Here is a 7,578-nt window from a genome sequence, read left to right on the forward strand (position 1 = left end):
TTTGGTAAAATACTGAAAATGATCGGTAAGGAGAGGGTTAATCCAGCGAGGTCTGTATACTTTCTGACTTATTTTGGCCGTGAACAGCTACAGGCTTACGTTTCAGACAAGCTCTCTACTTTTCGTAAACAGTTGTTATTTATTGAGGGCTGCCGTTTTTCTGTTGTTATTGTTTAGTTCGTGTCCTCCAGATCATGGTTTCTGTGATGAACTAAATTATAGTAAATATTTCGAAATGATGATTATGATGACCTTGATAATGAAGCGATTGAGGACTCGGAGGAGGAGGAGCTGGATGGGGGGAGGAGGTGGTGGTGGTGGTGATAGAGGAGTAGGTGGTGGTAGAGGAGGAGGAGGAGGTGTTTTATGGGATGACAAAGAGGAGATCGGTGTGGAAGGGGGGGGGGGGGTTGGATGATGATGGTGAAGCATCATCGTCATCTTTATCATAATGATGAAGTCAATGAATATGATTTTTAAAAATAATGTAACATCACAGACATATACCCTTTAATTTATAGCATCATATTATTCATTATTGCCCGTCTCTACCTTAATGTTATTTTCAGCATGTATTTATCCAATGTATGCTGTAGACACATTTTGTAGTGCTCTGACAAAATGGCATTTTATGGGGGTTTTTCATTTTGGCCAGAAATTTTTTTATTCCATATATTATATCAATCGATTGAAAGGATCTTCAATATGCCAAAACCATTAGATTCAGGATTATTTATTTTTTAAATTTTTTGGCATTTTGAGGGTCATCTTTTTCAGTTAACTGCGGTACTCTAGAAAACACGTATTTAAAATTTTGCCAGAAAACTCGTCTTTAAAATATCGATCATTTAAATGACTCTCATCTGGGCAAAAACTCTCATACCAGGGATCTCGCTCTGGCCAAATTTTTAAATACGTACCTTTCCAGAGCGTGGCAGTTATCCAGTTAATAGATCGATAGAAAGAGAAGTCTCGAAGTTATGATTTTAGTGTATGTTAGTGAGCATTTTTATCGAAGGATAATATAATAATATATGAAATAACATTCTCTGGCCAAAAAGTAAAAAGGCATTTTGGCAGTGTACAGCTTCATTGTTATGACACGAATGATTATACACAGTGAGAGTCTTTACGTCATCGTATGATTTTGATATGGAGTAAATGATATCTTAATTCATTGTTATTTGATATAGAATTTTGTTTTTATGGGGAGATGATGTACAAGGCGTTATATTATGTATTTTGTATGGTTATGTGTTGTGGAGGTGGAACAGAAGGAGGGCTGGTTCTGATCTGTGTGTGTGTGTATGTGTGTGAGTGTGTGTGTGTTTGAGTGTGAGTGTGGTGAGAGTCTTGTTTGTGGATAACACATGTAAACCACATATATTTATATATATAAATATATATATATATATATATATATAATATATATATCACGAGAGAGAAAGAGTGAGAGAGAGAGAGATGTCACGTGAGAGGTAGAAAGAAATAGAGAGAGAATAAAGGATATCACGAGAGAGAGAGAGAGAGAGAGAGAGAGAGAGAGAGAGAGGCAGCGATGGACCCAGAGAAAGACACGCACAGAGACAACGAGAGAGAGTGAGAAAGAGAGAGAGAGTGGGAAAGAGAGAGATAGAATGAGAGAGATATATATATACAGAGAGAGGGAAAGATAAAGAGAGAGAGAGGGAGAGAGAGAGAGAGAGAGAGAGATTGGGGGGGGGGGGGGGTAATCAAGCGTTAAAGGCATATCGAATTATGAATGCATGACCGATTGAGTGAATGAAATTATGGAATAAACTGCCAGATGAAGGAATGATGGAAATTTTATTTTGATTGATACAATATTAGTCCTGGTTGAGTTAAGATACGTCTAAGATATAATATTTTGATGGGTTGTGAATAGATGGGTTGGATAGATCACTGGTTAGCTTGTTTGCCTGTGGTTTGGTAGATGGATAAGTGACGTAGTTGATTGGTGGCTTCCTTGTTTCGATATATGTATTTAGAATTTTGTTGTTAATTTTCTGTTGTTGTTGTTGTTGTTGTTTTTCGTTTCTTTTATCCTTTTTAATGAATAACCGAGAGAATGAATAATTTCGTTAGAAAAAAAGAGTCTCAATGATGATGATGATGATGACGACGACGACGACGATAATTAACCCTATTATTTTGATGATGATGATGACGACGATGATGATGATGATGATGATGACGACGACGACGACGATGATGACAATGATGATGATTCAGAATCCTTCTCCTATTATTTTGTTTCCCCACAGATATGCCGGTCCAGTGTTGATCGCTGCCGGAGTGCTGGTGATGGCCAGGGAGCGTTTAGTCGCCTATGGCCTATCAGGCGTGGCGAGGCCTCCAGGCGGCGATCCCTCATCAGGCGCTACATCAGTGAAATCTACAGCAGACCAATAGTTGCCGTGAGTACAGTTCTATACTCCATTCCACAACCCGTGTGCATGCGTTGACGTGTATATCTTCAAACAAAACCTTCTGATGGATTGTATTGAAAATTGCCTCGAAAATTAGAATTGTTAGTGACATTTAGCCGATTTTTTTTTTCATTGGTTACAGTACCATACTTTGGGATTTTTCTTCTTTGCGGTATATAAAAAACAAATGGTCTGAGATGAGTGAACAAATGGATGGTTTCCAATAACAGTATTATAGATGGTATAAAGTTGACCTCACTCTGGTTTTTGTTATTGCTTTTTGCCATCCACGTTTATGATTATTTCTCTCTAAACTGTATTGACATAGTTTTGTGTGTTTGCCCGTTATACTTCCGGATGGCAATGTTGTGAGCTTCTTAGCCAAGCGGACACTATCTTTCCACAGTGAATTATGTTGTGATTACGATCACTGAACTCCCCACAGGTTTGACCATGGGTTTACTATTCATGTGCACTACTCACTAACATTGCCACCCTGGGTTCAAAATGGCACAGCAAAGTGTACGCTTTGTACACACTTGACATACACAATTGTTACAATATAATCGTTGAAAGCCAGAATCGTCGCTGCCTGTTAAGATTTCTACATTCATGGCACAATTTTATTAATAGATTGCCCACAACCAGGAACTCAGAATGGAGAGAACAAATGAACAATTATATCATTTTAGTTATGTACCTCTTGTATTTGAAAACTGAGGTTCCTTTGAAAGGTTATACTTTACTTACTTATGCCCGTCACTCCTAGTGGAGCATAGGCCGTCGACAACAGTCCTCCATCTTCCTCTGTCCTGGGCCATCTTCTCCAACTCTCCCCAAGTGTGTCCCATCCTCTTCATGTCCGCCTCCAGGTCTCGCCGCCAGGTGTTTCTAGGCCGCCCTCTCTTCCGTTTTCCCTGGGGGTTCCATCTCAGCGCCTGCCTAGCGGTGTTATTGGTTGGCTTCCTCAGGGTGTGCCCAATCCATCTCCATCGGCGGCGTCTGATTTCGTCTTCTGCTGGCATTTGAGATGTTCTCTGCCACAGGTCTGCGTTGTTGATCCTGTCTGGCCAGTGAATCTTGAGGATCCTTCTGAGGCAGCTATTGATGAAGGTCTATACTTTTCCGGTGGTGGTCTTCGTGGTCCTCCAGGTCTCCGCTCCATACAAAAGGACTGACTTGACATTTGAATTGAAGAGTCTTATTTTGGTTCGGGTTGACACCACCTTGAAGCTCCAGATGTTTTTAAGCTGCAAGTATGCTACCCTCGCCTTGCCAATTCTTGCCTTTACGTCTGCATCTGTGCCACCCTGTTTATCTAATATGCTGCCTAAATACGTGAAGTGGTCAACCTCATCCAGTTCGCTCTCGTGCAGTTTGATTGGTTCTTTACTATTTGTGTTTATTTTGAGGACCTTTGTTTTACCCTCATGGGCCCTGAGTCCGATTTGTGATGACTTTGCTGTTATCTCTGTTGTCTTGTCCTGCATTTGTTGGTGATTGTGGGACAGCAAGGCCAAGTCATCTGCAAAGTCCAAATCGTCGAGCTGGTCGAACAATGTCCACTGAATCCCATTTCTCCTACCTGCCACTGCTGACCTCATTGTCCAGTCAATAGCCAAAAGAAAGAGAAAGGGTGACAGAAGACATCCCTGTCTGACTCCAGTGTTCACATTGAAGCTATCTGTCAGTTGTCCCCATGGATTACTCGACAGGTCACTCCCTCGTAGGAACTTTGGATGAGGCTGACTAATTTTGTTGGAACCCCATAGTGGCGGAGTATTTTCCATAAGGTTTCTCGGTCCACGCTGTCAAACGCTTTTTCATAATCAACGAAGTTGATGTACAACGGGGAATTCCACTCCAAGGATTGCTCAATTATGATGCGTAGGGTTGCAATTTGGTCGACACATGATCTATTCCTGGGGAAGCCAGCTTGTTGGTCGCGAAGGAGGGGGGCAACAGCACTTTTAATTCTCTCCAAGATTATTCTATTAAAGACTTTTCCTGGCACTGACAGAAGCGTTATTCCTCGGTAGTTGTTGCAATTGCTGAGGTCGCCTTTCTTAGGCAGTTTGACGAGGTACCCTTCCTTCCACTCTGTTGGTACTTCTTCCTCCTCCCAGATCTTCTTGAAGAGAGGATAAAGCATTTCTGTGGTCGTTTTTAAGTCCGTCTTTAAAGCTTCTGCGGGAATGTTGTCTGGCCCAGCTGCCTTGCCATTCTTCAATAGTTTGATAGCGTTCCTGATCTCCTCTTTAGTCGGGTGTCTACAGTTGATGTCAAGGTCTGTATCAGCTGGGTTGATGTTTGGGGCGTTCGACGGAGCTGGTCTGTTCAGAAGCTCTTCAAAGTGAAGAGCCCATCTATTTAGTTGCTGTTCCTTTCCCAGGATGGTGTTTCCTTCTTTATCTTTGACTGGTCGCTCGGGCCTATTGTTTTTTCCCCGACAGTTTCTTTGATATGTCATACAGCTGTTTCATGTTGTTGCTGGCTGCTGCTTTCTCTGCTTCTTCCGCCAGGCTGTCAATGTATTTGCGCTTATCTGTTCTAGCACTCCTCTTAACTTCTCTGTTGGCTTCTGTGAAGTCTTTCTGTGCCTTTGCCTTTGTGGCTCTTGTCCGGCAATTGTTTATGACTGCCTTCTTTTGCTTCCTTGTCTGGATCTTTTGCAGTGTTTTGGCTGAAATCCATTCCTTATGGTGGTGTCTCATCGGCCCAAGCACTTCCTGACAGGTTGTCTTGTGTCCTTCTTTCACTTTCTGCCAATCATCTTCCACACTGCTCTCTTCCAAAAACTGATCTTTTAATACTTTATACATATTGGTGAGAGTCAGGCTGAATTTTCCTCGGGTATCTGGATCTTTCAACAAATTGACATTGTACTTCTCTCTTTTCGTTGCTTCCATCCAATTTCTCTTCAGTTTTAATTTCAGCCTTGCTACAACCAGGTGGTGGTCCGACGCAACGTCTGCTCCTCTTTTCACTCGTACATCCATCAGGGACCTTCTGAATTTCTTAGCTATGCAGATGTGGTCAATTTGGTTTTCGGTAACAAGGTCGGGTGATACCCATGTAGCCTTATGTATTCTTCTGTGGGGGAAAGTGCTACCTCCAATGATCAGGTTATTCATAGCACAGAAGTCTGCAAATTTCTCCCCATTCTCGTTCATTACTCCCAGTCCATGTTTTCCCATCACTTCCTCGAACCCTGTATTATCTGTCCCTATCTTTGCGTTTATGTCACCCATGAGAATGTTCACATCTTTCTCTGGATACTTGGCCAGGACATTCTGCAATCTGTTGTAAAACCTGTCTTTTATCTCTTCGTCATGTTCATTTGTTGGTGCATAACACTGTATTATATTCATTGTGATCTTCTTCACTTTTGTTCTGAAGGAAGCTCCGATAATTCGCGGTCCGTGTGCTTCCCATCCTAACAGGGCCTGCTGTGCAGATTTTGACAGCATGAGTGCCACACCTTCTGTGTGTGGAGCGTTCTCTTCTTCGTGCCCGGAATACAGTAAGAGCTCTCCTGTGATCAGTTTCTTCTGCCCTGACTGGGTCCAACGGGTCTCACTGATTCCAAGCAGTGTGAGGTTGTAGCTTTTCATTTCTGCTGCTACTTGGTTGGTTTTTCCCGTCTCATACATGGTCCTCACATTCCATGTTCCGACGTTGATGGTTCTGGTCGAAAGAAGGAAAGTCGGCCTTGTAGCTTCCTCTCGGCTTTCACTGCAAAGCGTCATGTGTCGCAAAGACCCTTCCTCTCCCAGAACAGTAGTAATTGGGTTTTCTTTCGTCGACGTTTCTGTAGCGGCTTGTGTTTTCCAGGGTGGAGTTGCTGGCCCTACGCCTAACCCTCCTCCTTTCTCATCCGGGCTTGGGACCGGCAATGGCGGAGTTTTTGAAAGGTTATACTGTCCAAAAAATAAATGGAAAAAGAAGTTAAGATTCAGTGACATTTCACATTATCACATCCAAAGCCTCCCCCCCCCCCCCCTTTCCCCAGTAAACATAATTCAAGAATGTACCCTGCTCGACCAGTGAGATTTGAGCGACCTTTATGAGTTGTCTTGCTCAAAGGTTAGTCGGGGATCATATCTTTGTGAAAGGCATTTCTCCTTGTCCTATTGAAGACGAGAGTAAAAATTCGGAGGACCCCCCCCCCCCCCTCCCCCCACCTCTGTTTCGTTTTGTTTTGTTTTTTACATCAATGTTTTTGTCTAAAAATGTATAAGTACCTCATTGGCTGCCTGTCTCATCCAATATATTACACGTTCGTTGTCCACCAGGAAAGAGATAAATGATAAACGCTGTGAGCATTTACAACACTGTTAAGTACTATTTAAATGATATCTATTGTTACACTATTTCAAACAACCCAAAGGTATTTGCTAAGCTACGCCACTGAATGCAACTTTGTTGTGAATATTTTTCCCATGGGAAAGAGAATCAAACCACCATTGCTGTAAACATTTTAAAGTTTCAGTCACCTTTTATTGCAAACGGTGAAAATATCAAAGGAATTTGGCATTATGAGAAAACTCTTTGGTCTATCACCATCGGTATTCAAAATTCGTAATGTCACTTAAGATATAAGCCTGCATGAAAAAAATACACAGCATCAAATTTCGTAACTTGGGAGGAATTTACGATATTCCGTGCGCAGGGTACTTGGAACGGACAAAAGGATATTAGATATACAGACCCTCTAACAGGAATTCTTTAAAAGCCCTCAGTTCTCATGGGGCAAAAAGAGAACTTACTATTGATGCCATGCATTTAGTTTTTAAAAACTCACAACATCCGCCAACCGGATATAGAGTAGCAACACACAAAACTAAATGTAACCGTAAACGGTTATAGTGATTGATTAGAATCTGGTTGATCTAACTGATTGATAGAATTGAATGGCTGGCTAAAAGCAAGAACAAAGAGCTGAGTAATGTCAATTTCGTTCCTTCTATACCAGCATGGCACAGCGGGAATGGTCTTTTCTTTGTACTCAAAAGGTACCAAGTTCGACACCCCGCAGCGTCGAGTGGCCTTGATCAAGTCGCCTCGATCCAGCTTGCTTTACGGCGCTGCATTGCGGCTAACGCCTGGGTTATCCAGACTTTCCTTG

The 7,578-nt window shown here is 42.1% G+C and overlaps 1 pseudogene; it reads right to left on the reverse strand.

The window, feature by feature from the left end:
* Window positions 1-3,196: 3,196 nt before the first annotated feature.
* LOC144962275 (uncharacterized) lies at window positions 3,197-6,339 on the reverse strand (annotated as a pseudogene).
* Window positions 6,340-7,578: the final 1,239 nt, after the last annotated feature.

This window comes from Berghia stephanieae, unplaced genomic scaffold (assembly GCF_034508935.2).
Source record: "Berghia stephanieae isolate SIO BIC M18660-M18661 unplaced genomic scaffold, UCSD_Bste_1.3 scaffold764, whole genome shotgun sequence".
In the NCBI taxonomy this organism is placed as follows: domain Eukaryota; kingdom Metazoa; phylum Mollusca; class Gastropoda; order Nudibranchia; family Aeolidiidae; genus Berghia; species Berghia stephanieae.